Genomic DNA, 20335 nt, shown 5'->3' with positions numbered 1-20335 from the left:
CAACAGAATTTCCTTTCCTTTCCAAAATGGGGGATGTAGGTCAACCTCTGATCTGAAACGTCCACCGGAAGAGGAAATTTTCCAATTCAGCATCTTCCAAACTCTTTTCAACTTTCTCTCTCTTTCTTCCCTTTTTTTATTGCACAAATCTCATCCAGTAGAGAATTATCACTAACATCATTCCACAAAATACGGTCCGGTACTTTGTTAATGGCTCAGTAAACATTACAACTCACTGTCGAGGTGTTTCGTGTTAATACCAGCCAATATATTGTGGAGGGCACAATCACCAAAGCCTAACTACATTTTGTTGTAAAATTTTTTTAGAAAAAAATCCTTCCCTCCCTTCCTCTTTTGGGCTGTCAATTCATTTATCCCTAGCTCAGCAGGCTGACGTTGCAGACTTTCCGAGATATTTATAGCTCTCTCTTTTTATAACAAGCAAGACTTGGTGGGATCAGGCATTTTATTGGAAACTCTGTTTCCCCGTCTTCTAATGGTTTTAATTGAAATCTTCTGAAAGTGATGTACGATTCCTTACTGATCCGTGGCACATTGTTGTTAACACTGTGTCCCTCCTGTTCTGACCTAGGCGTCCCCAAAAAGCATGCAGCAGAGTCCTGGTCCCACCAAAACCCCTTTTATTCAATGAATTCCTCTCATTGACCTTCAGCAAAGGCCTGGCAAACAGTCTTTCAAAGGAGTATTTATAACCACAGACCTTATCTAGCTTGGAAAGCTGCCATGTAAATATTTTCCAAATGCGGTGCTGTGCAAGGAAAGGCTGGACACAGAGTCTCTTAGATTCACGGACAGATCTTCACACACCTGAAACGAACAAAGGAGCAAATTGTCTCCTGCAAAAGCCCACTCCCCTTTCGCTCCTCTTTTATTTCCTATGGGAGGGGCCAATCATTGTCCACCTGTGGCTTTACTCCAAGTCGACCCTGATTTCTGAGCTGTTGTTTTCTGGCAGCTCTGCGCATGCACACACTGGGAACAGGCTCCAGCTGTTCCTCTGCCTCACTGCTGTCTGACTCTCAAGGTAGCTAATAATTGGCATACGGCCCTGGCCCCGTCTCTGCCTCCGACACAGAGCCCTCATCCGAGCCTTCCCCAGACTCCAGGACTGGCCCATGCTCCTCCCCAACTTCCTCACTGTCCTCACTGCTGGCAGGCTACGACACTGCCGTCCATCTTTCGATTTCCTAAAAAGTTTCCCTCCACGACCTGACAGCTTTTGACTTTCCACTCCCCCCCACCTGAAATGTTCTAGAATTCCTTTAGGACATGATTTTATTGCATCGTGCGGTAGCAAAGATGACAGCTGATCTTCTTCTCCCCTCCTTCTGTGACACATCACCCCGCCACTCTGCAGAAAATGTGGCTAGCACTCCTTTGCCAAGTGCAAAAAGGATTTTTTAGCAAAGTGGCTAAAATGTGGACAAGCAGGTGTGATCCTCTAGGGAGATTTCCACGCGGCAATAAACAAGTTGTTCTTACACACCGCTTGGTCATCTTGTCTTTGAGTGAGGGCTGGGTGCAGCTTCGTCTTTGGCATCAGGATGCAAAGAGATTGCTTTTGCGTCCCAGAATGCCCCCCTTCCAAGCAGGTTGTATTGTTTGCTTTGCTTGTTCAGTCATTAGCCGCCCGGAGTCCTCCGGGATTGGGTGGCCTATAAATCTAATAAATTGAATTGAATTAAGTTGTGTCTGTCTCTTCACTATCCTGTGGATCAGAGCACATCAGCCCCAGCTGTCATCCACTTGTCCTCTCCTAGAGTTTGCCCAAATCCATGTTTTGTCTCATCTTTTCCTCCTCTGCCGTCCACTTCTCCTTTTGCCTTCCATCTTTCTCAACCTCAGGGCCTTATTTATTATATTTTATTTACTTATTTATTTCATCAAGCCTGAATTAGATAATAGATATATGTATAAACATGATTAGGAACACATGAAATGGATACAAGAATTAGGACAGGGACGGTAGGCACTCCGGTGCGCTTAAAGACCTCTTAGGAGTGGGGTGAGGTCGACAGTAGGCAGTCTAAGGTTAAAGTTTGGGGGGTTTGGGGAAGAAAACACAGTGTCAAGTACTGCATTCCAGGCATTGACAATTGTGTTACTTAAGTCATATTGTCTGCAAGTTTGGAAGTTTGGAGCAATTTACCATAAGTTTGTATCTATTGTGAACTTGTGTGTGGTTGTGGTCGAAGCACATAGCACTTCTAAGCAGCATCCTGAATAAACGGAGGTGAGAAGAAGACCGATGATCTTCTCCGCTGTCCTCACCACTCTCTGTAGGGACTTTCTATCCGAGGCACTGCTGCCATGAAACCAAAGCAGGATGCAGTTTGTTAAAAGAAGGAAGAACAGGGGGTCAACCCATCATTCAGTGCTTGAGTCTCAAACTGCCCACTTTCTGGTCAACAAGTCAAATGCTCTTGTGCAAAACTGAGTGCTGACCTTACCTAACCCCAACCCTAGTCCCACTGTTTGCTCCTCAACTCTTTCCCCCTTTTTTGTGTTGCTTCCTTTCCTTTGCATTTAGGAAAACCTCTTCTTAATTCTTAAATTTTCTAAAGACTAAATGCAGCCTAGGAGCTTTCTTCCCATTGTTCACACTTTCAGGAGATCAAATGCTGTCAACTGCCCCAGAAGGTCTAATTTGTCCCTCCGTTCTCCAGTTCTCTTCTCCCAGATGGTGGTACCTACCCACACCAGGGATACGTCTCGCTTCAGGGCCAACGGCGGCGATCATGAGAGCTTTTTAAGGAAGGATGAGTCAACAAAAGCATGACTTTCCCTTCCTGAATAAACACTCAAGTTTTCTCACCGTGATCTGTCCTCTCCCCCAGCAGATTTTTATTTGATTTCATTATTTTGCTGGAGGAACATTGCTGAAGATAAATGAGACTTTTATTACCCTTGGCAATCATCTTGCAGTGCTCTGTTGGCAACTGAATGAGAGCTTCAGTGGGGGGCCATGGTTGTTTTGGCTACAGGACTTCTTGGCACTCCAAAAAGATTGGCTCCTTATTAGCCAATGAGAGATAGTCAATGACTCCTGGAGATTACAACACCTGGCACATTTTGTCTGGGCTTGGAAACCGAGCCCAGTTTAGCAACTGGTTAGTTCTTGGAGATGGGATCACCGGGGAGATCCAAAACCGTGGAGAGACAGGGAAGTTGAAAGACATCCCAGAAAAAAAAAGACATTATCAAACTGCTTCTGCATGGCTGCCGAGAAAACGATAGAAATGTGTTCATGAAGTCATCAAACGTGGCCTCAAAAGATTTGATGAAGTGCTTTGCATCTTATTTTTCTCTGAGGTTGTTAGATACAGTCTTGTTTGACAGGTGGAACAGTAACTTCTTCCCTTTCTCTTTCCTGCCTTTTCCTTTTCTGCTCATCATCTATCTTCTCCTTCTTCTCTATCTTCCCTTCCTACTCCTTCTCCTCCTTCTCTTCCTCCTCATCTATCTTCTGCTTCTTATCTATCTCCTCCTCCTCCTCATCTATCTTCTCCGTATCTATCTTCTCCTCCTTCTCCTCCTCCTCCTTCTCATCTATCTTCTGCTTCTTATCTATCTCTTCCTCCTCCTCCTCTTCCTCCTCTCCTCCCCTATCTTCTTATCTATCTCCTTCTCCTCCCCCTCCTTCTCATCTATCTTCTCCTTCATATCTATCTCCTCCTCATCATCATTATGATCACCATCTATCTTCTGCTTCTTATCTATCTCCTCCTCCTCCTCCTGCTCTTCTCCTAATCTATTTTCTGCTTCTTATCTATCTCTTCCTCCTCCTTCTCTTCCTCCTCTCCTCCCCTATCTTCTTATCTATCTCCTCCTCCTCCTCCTCCTCCTCATCTATCTTCTCCTTCATATCTATCTCCTCATCATCATTATGAACACCATCTATTTTCTGCTTCTTATCTATCTCCTCCTCCTCCTTATCTTCCTCCTCCTCTTCTCCTCCTCCTTCTTCTCATCTATCTTCTCCTTCTTCTCTATCTCCTCCTTCTCCTTCACCTCATCTATTTTCTCCCTTTTATCTATCTCCTCATCATCATCATCACCATTTATCTTCTGCTTCTTATATATCTTCTCCTCCTTCTCCTTATCTTCGTCCTCCTCTTCCTCCTCCTCCTCCTCCTCCTTTCTCTTTCTTCTCCTGCTCTGATGGACTGCTTCTTTCCTTTGAATCAACCAAATGCAGAAACAAAATACAGAACAATGTCAGTCACGACCAAGACCAACATACCTTCTTTAATAAAACTGAGGGGGGGGGAGGGTTGAAAACTTTTCAGTGACCCATCTGTCTACTGCTCTCAACGCTTTGTGATTTTAGTTTGTCAGTAGAGGAGTCATTTACTAGGTTTTACTCTGTCTCTTGTACCTCTATATTTATTTATTTTTTTAATGTCCCTGGCTTGAACATTGTACAAACAGAAGGATGGGATAAAATCAAATAAACAGAGCAGAGTAAATGTCAGGGGATTTCTGAATAACTCCTGAGCGGTAATGCCAAGAATTGTTCCAACAGTTGTCGTCTTTGCTACTTCTATGACTTCATTTAATCTTTTCCCATCAAGAACAGGGTAGAATCTTTGACTCTCCATGGAAAAAGGGTTTCTTTGTTGTCAGGCTTGGAACTCAAACGATCTAAGCCCCAGAGCTCACTGTAACAGCATTGCCAAAAAGGCATTAAGAGTTGTTAACCTAATTTTCTTCTCCGGTAACATTGTACTGCAAACTAGGGCATACAAAACCTTTGCCAGACCAATTCTTGAATACAGCTCATCTGCCTGGAATCCACGCTGTATATCGGACATTAATACAATTGAGCAGGTCCAGAGGTATTTCACGAGAAGAGTCCTCCATTCCTCTGCTCACAATAGAATCCTTTATGCCACCAGGCTCGAAATTTTGGGCAACCTGGAACTGCACCTCCTATGGTCTGACCTAAGCACAGTACACAAAATTATCTGCTACAACATTCTACCTGTCAACGAACGACTTCAGCTCCAACTTCAATAACAATTGAACAAACAATCGATACAAACTCAAGGTTAACTGCTCCAAACTCGATTGCAGAAAATATGGTGGCAACAGAGTGGTCACCGGCTGGAATGCTCTACCTGACTCCATTGTTACATCCTCAAACCCCACTAACTTCAACCTTAAACTGTTTACCGTGGACCTCACCCCATTTCTAAGAACTCCATAAAGGGGGCATGCATAAGCACACCAGCGTGCCTTCCATCCCCGTCCCACTGTCCCCAATAGAATTGTATTGCCAATTCATAGACTCTATACTTCACCAAGTATAGAGTCTTCCCTCCTCCCATTAGTGCAGCTCACATTGTCCAGGGGTTGTTATGGGAAAATCTCCACCACTCTGGCAGACATCTGCTGAAACCTCCTTGGTTCCCATCATCTTGGAATCAACATTCCAAATTCTCCCTCCCTTTCCTGTTGGGAGTCTGTTGGCAGTAAAAGCGAAGCAGTAAAAGTGATAGCAGCTTGAATACACTTTGAAGCTCAACAGAACTGTTGCAAATCGAGGACTCACCCCATTTCTAAGAAGTCCATAAAGGGGGCATGCATAAGCGCACCAGCGTGCCTTCCGTCCCTGTCCTACTGTCCCCATTTATTCATACCCATTTCCTGTGTTTATACTTAGACCTGTCATCTCGTACATATTTGACAAAAGTAACTAAATAAATAAATAAATACAAATGCCACGAGAAGTCCAAAGTCTCCATTAGCCAATCCGATCTGGCAATTCTCTTCCTGAACACTTTAAGTCCACCTTAGAAGGTCTTTGTTGAAGGTCACTTCAACAATAGGAAAGTATCTACTGTACTGCAGAAGAGTCACCTCTTAGATCCCATGGGAGAAGGGGATCAAAAGCTAGGATGACAGCCTTCTCCAGCTACCCCTACATGTAAATCTTTCACCATCATAAAATAAGCATGGATCCATCTACCATAAAATATACATAAAAATGTTTGAACGCATTAATTATTAAGCCGATATTGATTCATATTAGATGAAATCTAAAGGGGAACAAGGAAAAGGTGTGGATCTGAAGTTGTTTAATGTATTTAATACCATCCGCGTGGCTGCTTTCTATCGATGTTCGTCAAATCAAAATCACCAATAATCGTAAACATGACAGAATGTATTTATGGCCTTCAGGCGGTGAATGCGGAGGCAGGGCAGAATGTAAACAGAGGGAAGAAGGAAGAAAGGGAGGCAGGGAGGGGGGTGGAAGAGGGAACGCAGGCAAACAGGAAGAGAGAGAGAGGAAAGAATGAAGGGAGGAAAGAAGGAAGGAAGAGATGGAGGGAATAAAGGAGGGAAGGAGGGGTGGAAGAGGGAGGAAAGAAGGAAGGGAGAAAGGAAGGGAAGAAGGGAGGATAGGAAGGAAAAAGTAGGCAGGCAGGAAGAGAGGGAGGGAGAAAGGAAGGAGGGAAGGGAGGGAGGGTGGAAAGAATGAAGGAAGGGAGGAAAGAAGGAAGGAAGGAAGGGAGAGATGGTGGAAAGGAAGGGGGAGGGTGAAAGAGGGAGGAAAGAAGGAAGGGAGAAAAGGAAAAAGGGAGGGAAGGAAAAGGTAGGCAGGCAGGAGAGGAGGGAGGGAGAAAGGAAGGAGGGAAGGGAGGGAGGGAAGGGAGGGAGAGAAGGAAGGCAGGCAAGCAGGGAGCGAGAAAGGGAGAAAGGGAGAGAGGAAAGGGAGGGAGGGAAGAAGGGACAGAAGGAAGGAAAAGGTAGGCAGGCAGGAAGGGAGGGAGAAAGGAAGGAGGGAAGGAAGGAAGGGAGGGAGGGAAGCAAGGGAGGGAAGGGAAGGCAGGCAAGCAGAGAGGGAGAAAGGGGAAAAAGGAAGGAAAGAAAGGAGGGAGGAAAGAGAAAGGGAGAAAGGTAGGGAGGAAAGAAGGGAGGGGGGGAAAGGAAGGAAGGAAGGACGGGAGAAAGGGAGGGAGGAAAGAAGGGAGGGAGGGAGAGGAAGGGAAGGAAGGAAGGGAGAAAGAGAGGGAGGGAGAAAGGGAGGGAAGAAAGAAGGGAGGGAGAGAAAGAGGAAGGGAGGAAGGAAGGAAGGAAGGAAACTATAAATTTGTCTTAGAGGTTTTTCCATGCCATGGGAGATTTCGAAGTGTATTTTACACAGGACATGAGCATTAAGACCTATTTACAGGACTTTCCAAGTGTCTCCGTCACTTACTTCTGCACATGTCACAACAGTCATTAAATATCAGAAAACAAATTGGCGCTAATAATCAGCCAAATAAATCCATCTTTGTGCTCCCTTCCTCGTCAGCATTAAGAGGGACTCCGCTCACCTCCTGAACCCGCTGACAAGCCCTTCAACAACAAAGGGCTGGTCAGAACCAGTTTGCCTTCTTCTACGGTTGAAGAACTTCATCTTTGATGACGTAACTGGAACATCCAGTTAGTCCTTGACTTACAACTATTCATTTAGTGATGGTTCAAAATGACTTAGGACCGGTTTTCACCCCTACGAGCGTTGCAGCATCCTGTGATTGATGTCAAGCTTGGCCACCGCTTAACATTTATGACAATTATAGCAGTCTTCCAATATCTCTGGGGCTGCCCCCAAAAAGAGGGAGTCAAGCTATTCTCCAAAGCACCTGAGGATAGAACAAGAAGCAATGGGTGGAACCGAATCAAGGAGAGAAGCAACTTAGAACCAAGGAGAAATTTCCTGACAGTGAGAACAATTAATCAGTGGAACTGATTGCCTCCAGAAGTTGTGAATGCCCCAACACTGGAAGTCTTTAAGAAGATGTTGGATAGCCATTTGTCTGAAATGGTATAGGGTTTCCTGTCTAGGCAGGGGGTTGGACTAGAAGACCTCCAAGGTCCCTTTTAACTCTGCTATTGTATTTGTATTTGTGTACTCTGGTAATTGGGAACTCTCTTGAAAGACTGTGGGAGAGGAAAGACTTTGCTGGAGAGGAATTCACTGTCAATTAAATAAAAAGGGTTTATCGGGATGAGAACTCGGCTTCGTGCTGCTGGGGAAGCCTAGATCAGAACAAGTCCCTCTCTATTCATTGAAAACTCACCAACTAAAAGGAATGGTTCCAAGGAATCAAAACAGGTTGCTGATGATGAAATCCATCCATCATTTAGATGTGCATTGTCCTTGGTCTTTGGCTTCGCAGGACAACAAGGATGGACACATGCACACACAATGATGTTATTTTTGGGTTTTTGTGTGTGGGTTGTTGCTGTTGTTGTTTTTTGATCGAACCACTCTGAGCAGCTTTGACAAAGCAACGGAAGATCACCCGTTTTCATTCCCAAGGATTTCAGGAGAAATCCTTTTGCGGCAAAGGTCCCATTTCTCAGCAACTCTTCTGCAGCCGGCAGACGTCTCTGGTGCTGACAGTTTTATTGTTCTTCATTTTTCAAAAGGCCGTGGCTACCGGGTGTGATTTGGAGAGATGACAAGTGAGCCTGCAACTTCGAGGTTGAGTTATTAGAGGAAAGGTTGAACTCTCCCTGCCCCGGAATGGCAAAGATGGCAATGAGGAGAAGGGGAAGATTTGGGAACTTGGCTTTTCTGGATTGTCAAAATACATCGGGGTTGAGCACCAGGAAATCAAACATACCTACTTAATTCATAAAAGCTTGGATAATTAGAGATAGTTGTAATGGAAGAGAATCTCTGTGCCTCGGGGATAAACTGCGAATTCCTTGGTGGGCTCTGAGCTTGGTTGTTTGTTTGTAGGTGTTTCTTTATCCAACTAGGGAACACTATCAGTGCTAGAAAGGTTAGGAGGAGGAGGAGGAGGAGGAGGAGGAGGAGGAGGAGGAGGAGGAGGAGGAGGAGGAGGAGGAGGAGGAGGAGGATTGTGGGGTCCTTAGTGTTCTCTGACCTTGGTTGTTTTCATGACCCAAAAGAGGAGGAGGAGGAAGAAGAAGGAGGAGGAGGAGGAGAAGAGGAGGAGGAGGAGGTGGTGGTGGAGAAAGAGGAGGAGGAGGAAGAAGAGGAGGAGGAGGAGAGGAAAAGGAGAAGGAGAGGAGGAGCAGGAGGAGAAGGAGAAGAGGAGGAGGAGGAGGAAGACGAAGAAGGAGAAGGAAGAGAAGAAGAAGAGGAGGATTGTGGGGTCCTTAGTGTTCTCTGACCTTGGTTGTTTTCATGACCCAAAAGAGGAGGAGGAGGAAGAAGAAGGAGTAGGAGGAGGAGGAGAAGAGGACGAGGTGGTGGTGGTGGTGGAGAAGGAGGAGGAGGAAGAAGAGGAGGAGGAGAGGAAAAGCAGGAGAAGGAGAGGAGGAGCAGAAGGAGGAGGAGGAGAAGAGGAGGAGGAAGAATGAGAAGGAAGAGGATTGTGGGGTCCTTAGTGTTCTCTGAACTTGGTTGTTTTCTTGCAGATGTTTCATGAACCAAAAGAGGAGAAGGAGGGAGGAGGAGGAGGAGGAGGAAGAGGAGGAGGAGAAGGAAAAGAGGAGGAGGAGAAGAGGAGGAGGAGAAGAGGAGGAGGAGGGAGGAAGAATGGGGAGGAGGAGAAGAGGAGGAGGAGAAGGAAAGGGAGGAAGAAGGAGAAGAGGAGGAGGAGAGGAGAAGCAGGAGGAAGAAGGAGAAGGAAGAGAAGAAAAGGAGGAGGACTGTGGGAGTCCTTAGTGTTCTCTGAACTTGTTTGTTTTCTTGGAGGTATTTCATGATCCAACTACGGAACATCATCAAAGCTAGAAGGGAGGGAGGTTTCCAGAGAGGAGGAGGAAGACAAAGAGAAGGGAAAGGAGGTGACATCATTTCCCAATCCAAAAACTTTCACTAAATAATTAACAGGCTTTTTTTTTTTACCGGAGGGGGGTAAACATATCCTTTAAAGCACTTTCTCTTCTGCTGCTACCCAGTTCGCTTTTTGTAGTGTTTCCTTTTTTCAATTATTTTGTTGCTGGGTTCATTTAATTTTTTGAAAATTAGCTTTGTTGTGGTATTTAAAAAAGTATTTTATTAAGAAAAAAAACTCATTTCGGGTCAGGGGAGAATAGGTCCAACCTTGTGTTCAAAGGCTTGGGGAGACTGGAATCCAGGAAGGTCTTTTGGGGGCATTTCATCAAACTTAAAATATGGAAGACTTTATCCTCTTCATGGCTTCCCTTATGCTTACATCCCAGTGGTATGATAATTAAAATATCAAATGAAAAGGAGAATTAAGGGTGATATGATAGCAGTCTTCTAATATCTCAGGGGCTGCCCCAAAGAAGAGGGAGTCAAGCTATTCTCCAAGGCACCTGAGGGCAGGACAAGAAGCAATGGGTGGAAACTAATCAAGGAGAAATCCTTCTTTCTCTCCTTCCTTCCTTCCTTCCTTCCTTCCATCCATCCTTCTCTCCTTCCTTCCCTTCTTGCTTCATTCCTTCCTCCCTCCCTCCTCTCCTTCCTTCCCACCTTCCTTCCTTCCAATATCTCAGGGGCTGCCCCAAAGAAGAGGGAGTCAAGCTATTCTCCAAAGCACCTGAGGGCAGGACAAGAAGCAATGGGTGGAAACTAATCAAGGAGAAATCCTTCTTTCTCTCCTTCCTTCCCTCCTTCTCTCCTTCCTTTCCTCCTTCTCTCATTCCTTCCTTCCAATATTTCATGGGTTGCCCCAAAGAAGAGGGAGTCAAGCTATTCTCCAAAGCACCTGAGGGCAGGACAAGAAGCAATGGGTGGAAACTAATCAAGGAGAGAAGCAACTTAGAAATAAGGAGAAATTTCCTGACAGTTACAACAATTAATCAATGGAACAGAAGTTGCCTCCAGAAGTTGTGAATGCCCCAACACTGGAAGTCTTTAAGAAGATGTTGGATAGCCATTTGTCTGAAATGGTATAGGGTTTCCTGTCTAGGCAGGAGGGGGTTGGACTAGAAGACCTCCAAGGTCCCTTCCAACTAGGTTATTCTCATAACCCATGGTTTATGTACCATGCATGGGTTCTACCTATGACAGAAATCCCCCAAGTTCACCGCAAGAAGCTAGCTTTGAAACAGCCCCAGTTCATCCCTCTGAACAACTGACAGGGGTAGCCCCAGCTTGGAAGGACTGCAACAGTCAAATGTCATGACTTATAAAGGCCGGAGTAATGCTACAATAAGGGACACGGTGGCTCAGGGGCTAAGATGCCGAGCTTGTCGATCAGAAAGGTCTGCAGTTCAGCAGTTCGAATCCCTAGCGCCGCATAACGGAGTGAGCTCCCGTGACTCGTCCCAGCTTCTGCCAACCGAGCAGTTCGAAAGCAGGTCAAAAATGCAAGTAGAAAAATAGGAACCACCTTTGGTGGGAAGAAAACAGCGTTCCGTGCACCTTCGGTGTTGAGTCATGCCGGCCACATGACCACAGAGACGTCTTCTGGAAGCGCTGGCTCTTTGGCTTTGAAACAGAGCATCGCCCCCTAGAGTCGGGAACAAGTAGCACGTATGTGCGAGAGGAACCTTTACCTTTAATGCTACAATAAGCGAAGGGTGTAGATGATCATCTTCTCAGCTTCCTTTGAGGTTTATAGATTTTTTCCCCCCTCTTCCTCTCCAGTAGCCAGTTGATTTTTTTTTTAATTTCACCCTCCCTTTTTCCCCATCAGCTGAGGATGGAGTGGGGACAGGCGTTTCTTATTAGTCAGATAAGGGCGATGCCTCGGTCCCTGGGGGGAAAAAAAATGGAGCAGGTTTTCTATTTGCAGTAGGTTCTGCAATATTAACCACGCGTTGCCTTATTTTTTTTTTTAACATTGGCGTGGGCATCAGCATTCAGGTCAGGACTGAGCACCAGCCTCTAAGGGTGTCGTGAAGGGAAGCATGTTCACCACTTTCCTCCCTTGTAGATAGCAGGCCTGCCATCCATTCACACCCTGCTGAGGAAAGCCCAAATGCCAGGCAGGCCATGTGGCAAGGATGCCACACCACCGCATCCCCCAACAGCTCCCCCATGGTGGGCTAAGGAAAGCCATCGCACGGGGGACGAAGGAAGCGATACAGAGACACGTTGGGAGCCTCCTTCAAGTCCCTGGAAAAATTAACTCCTTCCCTTTCTCTTTCCTGCCTTTTCCTGTTCTGCTCATCATCTATCTTCTCCTTCTTCTCTATCTTCCCCTCCTACTCCTTCTCCTCCTTCTCTTCCTCCTCATCTATCTTCTGCTTCTTATCTATCTCCTCCTCATCATCATCTATCTTCTCCTTATCTATCTTCTCCTCATCTATCTTCCCCTCCTTCTGCTCCTCCTCCTCCTTCTCCTCCTCATCTATCTTCTGCTTCTTATCTATCTATCTCCTCCTCCTCTTGCTCTTCTCATCTATCTTCTGTTTCTTATCTATCTCTTCCTCCTCCCCTCCCCTATCTTCTTATCTATCTCCTTCTCCTCCTCCTCCTCATCCTATCTCCCCCTTCATATCTATCTCATCATCATCATCATTATGATCACCATCTATCTTCTGCTTCTTATCTATCTCCTCCTCCTCCTTATCTTCCTCCTCCTCTTCTCCTCCATCTTCTCCTCCTCCTCCTTCTCCTCCTCATCTATCTTCTGCTTCTTATCTATCTCTTCCTCCTCCTCTTCCTCCTCTCCTCCCCTATCTTCTTATTTACCTCCTCATCATCATCTATCTTCCCCTTCATATCTATCTCCTCATCGTCATCATTATGATCACCATCTATCTTCTGCTTCTTATCTATCTCCCTGGAAATTGACACCACCTCCTGGGTAATCCTGGCACAAGATTGATCAACATGGTGCAGTCCTTCAGTCCTTTTCATTTCAGCGGCCCAGGCGTTCCAGAGTTATGCTGGAACACACACACATGGACACACACACACCAAAGAGTGTTAAGTGTGTCTTACCCCCCACAGTATTTGTTTCCAGAGAGTAAGTCATCTGTGTACCAAGTTTGGTTGAAATTGGTCGAGTTATGCAGGTACGACTAGCATATATGTGTGAGGGGACCTTACCTTACACACACACACACACACACAAACACACACACACACACACACAAACACAGCTTTAGAAATACCAGTAGAGAGATTGACTTCTGGTACAATATAAGTAAATATATATTTATATTTACATTGGGCACACCAGGTGCTTTAACAAAAGAAAAAAAAACTTAAATCATTCCCCTGGCTCAGCGGATAAGGGAGGAGAGCTTGTGGCTTAGAGGTTAATACAATTGCCTAATATGTAAAAACAACCCAAGTTCGAATCCCAGTAAAGGTATAGCTGGCTGATGAGAGCTAAATAGCTTGAAATAGATCTATACTAGTCTCCCTTCATTTATTTATCAGCAATATATATATATATATATATATATATATATATATATATATATGTATATGTATATGTATATGTATATGTATATGTATATGTATATGTATATGTATATGTATATGTATATGTATATGTATATGTATATGTATATGTATATGTATATGTATATGTATATGTATATGTATATGTATATGTATATGTATATGTATATGTATATGTATATGTATATGTATATGTATCTGTATCTGTATCTGTATCTGTATCTGTATCTGTATCTGTATATGTATATGTATATGTATATGTATATGTATATGTATATGTATATGTATATGTATATGTATATATATATACAGACAGACAGACAGACAGACATACATGCATACATATATACATACATGTGTCTGTGTGTGATCTGGGCATTGAATAGGCTCAGTTGTGGTCATAAATTAGGGTCTACCTATAAATCTCTCTCGGGGTCTGAAGACCAAGCTTGGATCGACCAACATTGGGGGCTTTCAAGAAGAGATTGGACAAACATTTGTCCAGAATGGTGTAGGGTCTCCTCCTTGAGCAGGGAGTTGGTTTAGAAGACCTCCAAGGTCCCTTCCAACTCTGTTATTCTGTTTAAGAGTTGGACTAGAAGACCTCCAAAGTCTCTTCCACTTCTGTTATTCTGTTATTCTTCTGAGTTTGCTTGGGAGAAGTTGGGTGGATCTATTGTCTAAAGCAACAGAAGGCTAGAAAAGAAATAATGGATGGAAACTCATCAAGGAGAGAAGCAACCTAGAACTAAGCTGCCATTTCCTGACAGTAAGAACAATTAACCAGCGGAACAACTTGCCTCCAGAAGTTGTGAATGCTCCATCACTGGAGGTTTTCAAGAAGAGGTTGGACAACCCTTTGTCTGAAGTGGTGTAGGGTCTCCTGCTTGAGCAGGGGGCTGGATTAGAAGACCTCCAAGGTCCCTTCCCTCTCTGCTATTCTGTTATTCTCCTGGGTTTGCCTGGGGGAGGTTGGATGGAGCTATTCTCCAAAGCACCAGAAGCTAAGACAATAAGCAATGGATGTAAACTCATCAAGGAGAGAAGCAACATAGAACTAAGAAGAAGTTTCCTGACAGGGAGAACAATTAACCAGTGGAATGGTTTGACTTCAGAAGTTGTGAATGTTCCAACACGGGAGATGTTTAAGAAGAGGTTGGGCAAACCTTTGTCTGAAATGGTATAGGATCTCCTGCTCGAGCAGGCGGGTTTGACTAGAAGACCTCCAATGCCCCTTCAGTTATTCTGCACACCTATTCCAAAAGTTGTGGGAGCTTCATCACTGGAGGCTTTCAAGAAGAGACTGGACTAGATGGCCTACAAGGTCCCTTCCAGCCCTATTCTGATGGGTTGATTCAACCTAGAAATAAGGAGGAATTTTCTGACAGTGAGAACAATCAACCAATGTAACAGAAGTTGCCTTCAGGAGTTGTGGGAGCTTCATCCCTGGAAGCTTTCAAGAAGAGACTGGACTGCCATCTGTCAGAAATGGTGTAGGGTCTCCTACTTGGAAGCAGGGGGTTGGACTAGATGGCCTACAAGGTCCCTTCCAGCTCTATTCTGATAGGTTGATTCAACCTAGAAATAAGGAGGAATTTCCTGACAGTGAGAACAATCAACCCATGGAACAGAAGTTGGGGGAGCTTCATCATTGGAGGCTTTCAAGAAGAGACTGGACTGCCCTCTGTCAGAAATGGTGTAGGGTCTCCTGCTTAGGTGGGGGTTGGATTAGATGAGCTACAAGGTCCCTTCCAACTCTGTTATTCTATATTCAATGGAGCAGAAGTTGCCTTCAGAAGGTGTGGGAGCTTCATCCCTGGAGGATTTCAAGAAGAGACTGGACTGCCATCTGTCAGAAATGGTGTAGGGTCTCCTGCTTGGCTGGGTGGTTGGACTACATGACCTACAAGGTCCCTTTCCAACTCTGTATCTATGTGTCAAAAAAATAACCTCACCCAACCTTTGCTTGAAAGGAGGAGCCCTCAAGGGTAGTTTGGAGCCATGCGGCTGTCACTGTCACAGGAGCCGAAAGGCACTCCGCTGAACGACAAGGCGCTCCTGGCTATAAGGGGGAACGCGAGATGCTCTGGAGGGCAGGCTTATTTTTGGAAGATGTGACGAGGCTCTTTAACGGCTGCCATCAAATCTTCATAATCACCAGGAGGAGGCAGACAGGCAGACTGAACATAACGCCTGATTAGTCCCTGACGGTACATGTAGCAACCTCAGCTTCTCCAACTGTACTGCTTCAGTTGCTTTCCCTCATTATTTCCCGAGACCTGCAGCAGGCTGAGATGGAGAGAGGAGGGGAGATACTTTGCTCATCAGCTCAAAACCTACATGCCAAGGATTTGGAGAAGGGAGGGACTTGGCTGAACGTTTCCTAGCATGCCATGACTGCAGGTCGTGGCTTGGAAGGGGGGGGTTTATTATTATCATTATTATTTATTTATTCCCAAAGGGGAAAATGGAATCCAGTTGCCATGTGGTGAGGCTGGGTCAGTGGACCGATGGAAATAGAAAACACAGCCGTCCTGGAAACTTGCAGTTCTCCATCTATGTTCTTGAAGAGTTCAACGTTGAGTAGGACTCAACTAGATATGTAGGAATGTCTCCTTCCTAGTCCAGTTTCATGGTGACATTTGTAGAAGGAAGGGAAGGGAAGGTTTGGGAACTGGATATTTAGGAATGTCTCCTTCCTAGTCCACTTTCATGGTGACATTTATAAAAAGAATTGAAGGGAAGGGAAGAGAAGAGAAGAGAAGAGAAGGAAAGGAAAGGAAAGGCCCAGGAATTGGACATGTAGGAATGTCTCCTTCCTAGTCCAGTTTCATGGTGACATTTGTAGAAGGAAGGGAAGGGAAGGTTTGGGAACTGGATATTTAGGAATGTCTCCTTCCTAGTCCAGTTTCATGATGACATTTATAAAAAGAATTGAAGGGAAGGGAAAAGAAAAGAAGAGAAGAGAAGGAAAGGGAAGGCCGAGGAATTGGATATGTAGGAATGTCTCCTTCCTAGTCCACTTTCATGGTGACATTTATAAAAAGAATTGAAGGGAAGGGAAGGGAAGGGAAGGGAAGGGAAGGGAAGGGAAGGGAAGAGAAGAGAAGAGAAGAGAAGAAAAGGAAAGGAAAGGCCCCGGAATTGGACATGTAGGAATGTCTCCTTCCTAGTCCAGTTTCATGGTGACATTTGTAGAAGGAATGAAATGGAATAGAATGGAAGGAAAGGTTCATTTAGGAATGTATTCTTCTTCTTCTAGTTTCATGGTGACTTCTGTCCAGAGGAGAGAGGGTGGGAGAAAAGGAAGGAAAGAAGAAAGGAAAGGAGGGAGGGAGGGAGAAATTTATTAAATCCACCATCCAGTGACAGGATGGAGAATTTCAAGAGCCTCCTTTCTAAGGTGCTTTATATCTCACTGTGGAGTGCGATGCCTTCAGCTCTTCATTTCCTTCCCTCCCTTTCTTCTTCTTCTTCTTCTTCTTCTTCTTCTTCTTCTTCTTCTTCTTCTTCTTCTTCTTCTTCTTCTTCTTCTTCTCCTCCTCCTCCTCCTCCTCCTCCTCCTCCTTCAAAACCCTCATTCAAATCCACCGGGAGCAGGAGGCGGACCCCGTCCAACGCATACATTGGCATAAGGGAGCGAATTCGAAAAACATCACGTCCGCGGACACTCCAATTACTGCCTGATCAGGCTATTTGCAGGGGGAAGATTTAATCAGCTGCCTAAGAGCTTTTGCTCAGCACCCAGTTTCCGCCGCCACCTTGTTCCAAGGGCAAGGAAGCTAATGAAGGAAGATTGAACCTTGCTCACCCAATGAACGGAGGAGGGAAGGCGAGGAACCACAGTGCTCATGCATGATTCAATTACTTGGGAGATGCTTCATTATTCTGGCGAGCTTCTGAGCTAAGCATCCATGTTGGGCGGGGGCCATTGTCAGCGATACGGGTGACCTCCCGCTTGTCAACATCAACATGAGATGGTCAAAGGAGAAGCAGATGCTTTGAAGGAGTTTATAACAGTAGCATCAGGAGAACAGAGAGAGGGTGGGGGGGAGAAAGAGAGAGAGAAATAAAACACACACCCCATTGCGGTTACTTAAAGCACTCCTCAATTGTGTAAAGCGGGCAAAATGTGAAGTGTCAAATCCCCTGCGTTGCGAGGACATGGACACCGATGGAAAACTGATTGTGCGCAACGAAAACAGAAAGGGGAGACGCATTTACGGAATTACAGAATAACAGAATTGGAAGGGACCTTGGAGGTCTTCTAGTCCAACCCTCTGCTTAGGCAGGAAACTCTACACCACTTTAGACAAATGGTGATCCAATCTCTTCTTAAAAACCTCCAGTGTTGGGGCATTCACAACTTCTGGAGGCAAGTTGTTCCACTGATCAATTGTTCTCACTGTCAGGAAATTTCTCCTTAGTTCTAAGTAGCTTCTCTCCTTGATTAGTTTCCACCCATTGGTTCTTCTACACTGAGGTGCTTTGGAGAATAGTCTGACTCCCTCTTCTTTGTGGCAACCCCTGAGATATTGGAACGCTGCTATCCTGTCTCCCTTAGTCCTTCTTTTCATTAAACTAGACATACCCAATTCTTGCAATCGTTCTTATCCTCCAGTACCCTAATCATCTTTGTTGCTCTTCTCTTCACTCTTTCCAAAGTTTTCACATCTTTTTTACATCAGTTGAATGCAGCATAGGTGCGAACTGGCTGAATCCCACCACTGGTGAGGCAGAAGAACAGCTGGAGCCTGTTCCCAATGTACGCATGCACAGAGCTGCCAGATGAAGGGAACAGCTAAGGAACAGGGGTCGACTTGGGAGTAAAGCCACAGGTGGACGGTGAACGGCTCCTCCCAGTGGAAATAAAAGAGGAGCGAAAGGGGAGTGGAGTTTGCAGGAGGCAATCGATTCATTCCTGCATTCTTGCCAAGTATTGCGGCATCTGAAAGATGTCGGCCTGGCCACTCTCCAAACCTTATAAAAATCAGTAATTGTGAAATACCTTGAAAGACCGGGGGCGAGGAAACACTTTGCTGGAGAGGAATTCACTGTACATTAAATAAAAGGGGTTTATTGGGGCGAGGACTTGGCTTCGTGCTGCTGGGGAAGCCTAGGTAAGAACAGTAAGACTGTTCTTTAGTCTTAAGAGCCAAGGTGGCGCAGTGGTTAAATGCAGCACTGCAGGCTACTGCTAGATCAGCAGGTCAGCGGTTCAAATCTCACCGGCTCAGGGTTGACTCAGCCTTCCATCCTTCCGAGGTGGGTAAAATGAGGACCCAGATTGTTGGGGGCAATATGCTGACTCTCTGTAAACCGCTTAGAGAGGCCTGAAAGGCCTATGAAGCGGTATATAAGTCTACTGCTATTGCTATTGCTATTGCTATTTTGCAAAAGATCCTGCTATCCCTTTTAAAAGACTTTTGATGTAGAGAGAAAGAGAGAGAGAGAGAGAGAGAGAGAGAGAGAGAGAGAGAGAGAGAGAGAGGGAGAGAGAGAGAGAGAGAGGGAGAGAGAAACTTTTGTGACAATTAAGAAATCCCAAATTGCTGGTGAGCAACCTTGGCCCTCGTCATGGCCACCGCTGGTAACAAGTCGCTTCATTAAATGTGACAACAGAGAGGGGGGGGGACAAGAAAGGGGAAACATGATTACTCCGTTGAGTCCATTGTGAGATGTATTTTAAAATGCTTATTATTCTTTCTCCTTCAATCATCGCCTAGCAACATTTGCACCTTCATCCCATCCCTGTCTCGCTGTTTCCTTTTGTGCTGCATCTCTCCGCTTTTAAGCCCGAGGTCAGGATAATTTCTGCTTTTGCAAACAAACAAATAAACAAAAAAAAACCACCCCACAATCCTTGAAGCTTTTTCCCTGTAGCCTGTTCAGCAGGGCAAAAATACTCTTAAATAGACTACATGGGAAATCTGTTAATTGTCTGCAATTTGTCACATCTTTTTTAAAAAAAGGATAATCACCATTTCTCGGTCTTTGGCCAGAGGAAAGCGAGCACGAATGCTACGGGACTCTCTGATCGCAATCATTGCCTCGTTGTTATCCTCAAATGTTGTTTTCCTTTTTTTGTTATGTTGCAAAACAAGCAACAAGTACAATAGTATTGATAAGATGAAAAGTAAGTTATGCCAATCCATCAGCATTAAAAAAACTAGGAATAATAAATTGGGTGTATCTTTTGTGTTTTAAAAGGTATAGTAAATTGGGTGTGGCAAATAGATGGGGAAGAAATGGAGACAGTGACAGATTTTATCTTCCTGGGCTCCAAGATCACTGCACATGAGGACTGCAGCCAAGAAATTAAAAGAGGTTTGCTCCTAGGGATGGCAAATCTAAAGAGCAGACTGAAAAGCAGAGACATCACCCTGCCAATCAAAAGTGCGTCTAGCGAAGGCTGTGGTTTTCCCAGTTGCAATGGATGGCTGTGAAGGTTGGACCATAAGGAAGGCTGAGCACCAAAGAATGGAGGCCTTTGGACTCTGGTGCTGGAGAAGACTCCTGCATCGAGTCCCTTGGACTGCAAGGCCATCCAACCAGTCAGTCCTAGAGGAGATCAACCCTGACTGCTCTTTAGAAGGCCAGATCCTGAAGAGGAAACTCAAAGACTTTGGGCACCTAATGAGAAGGAAGAAGGACTCACTGGAGAAGAGCCTCATGCTGGGAACGATGGAGGGCAAAAGAAGAAGGGGACGGACAGAGAAGGAGGTGGCTGGATGGAGTCACCGAAGCAGTCGGTGTGAGCTTAAGTGGACTCCAGAGGATGGCAGAGGACAGGAAGGCCTGGAGGAACATTGTCCATGGGGTCGTGATGGGTCAGACACGACTTCACAACTAACAACAACAAAAATTGGGTGCATACTTCCACAAATATTACTACCTGTAGGAAGTAGTTTTGTTTTTAGGGAGGTAGGTGATCTTTCAACCATGCCTTTTGAGAAAGTTCTGAGATACTTGAAGGAACTGTTGTTCAATGCCCTACCTGTCTCAATTGATGTTCTTCTA

This window comes from Thamnophis sirtalis, unplaced genomic scaffold (assembly GCF_051295495.1).
Source record: "Thamnophis sirtalis isolate CommonGarterSnake01/CBP01778 unplaced genomic scaffold, rThaSir2_p1.2 scaffold_2, whole genome shotgun sequence".
Lineage (NCBI taxonomy): Eukaryota > Metazoa > Chordata > Lepidosauria > Squamata > Natricidae > Thamnophis > Thamnophis sirtalis.
The sequence above is the reverse complement of the archived record's forward strand: the minus strand, read 5'-3'. Positions refer to the sequence as shown.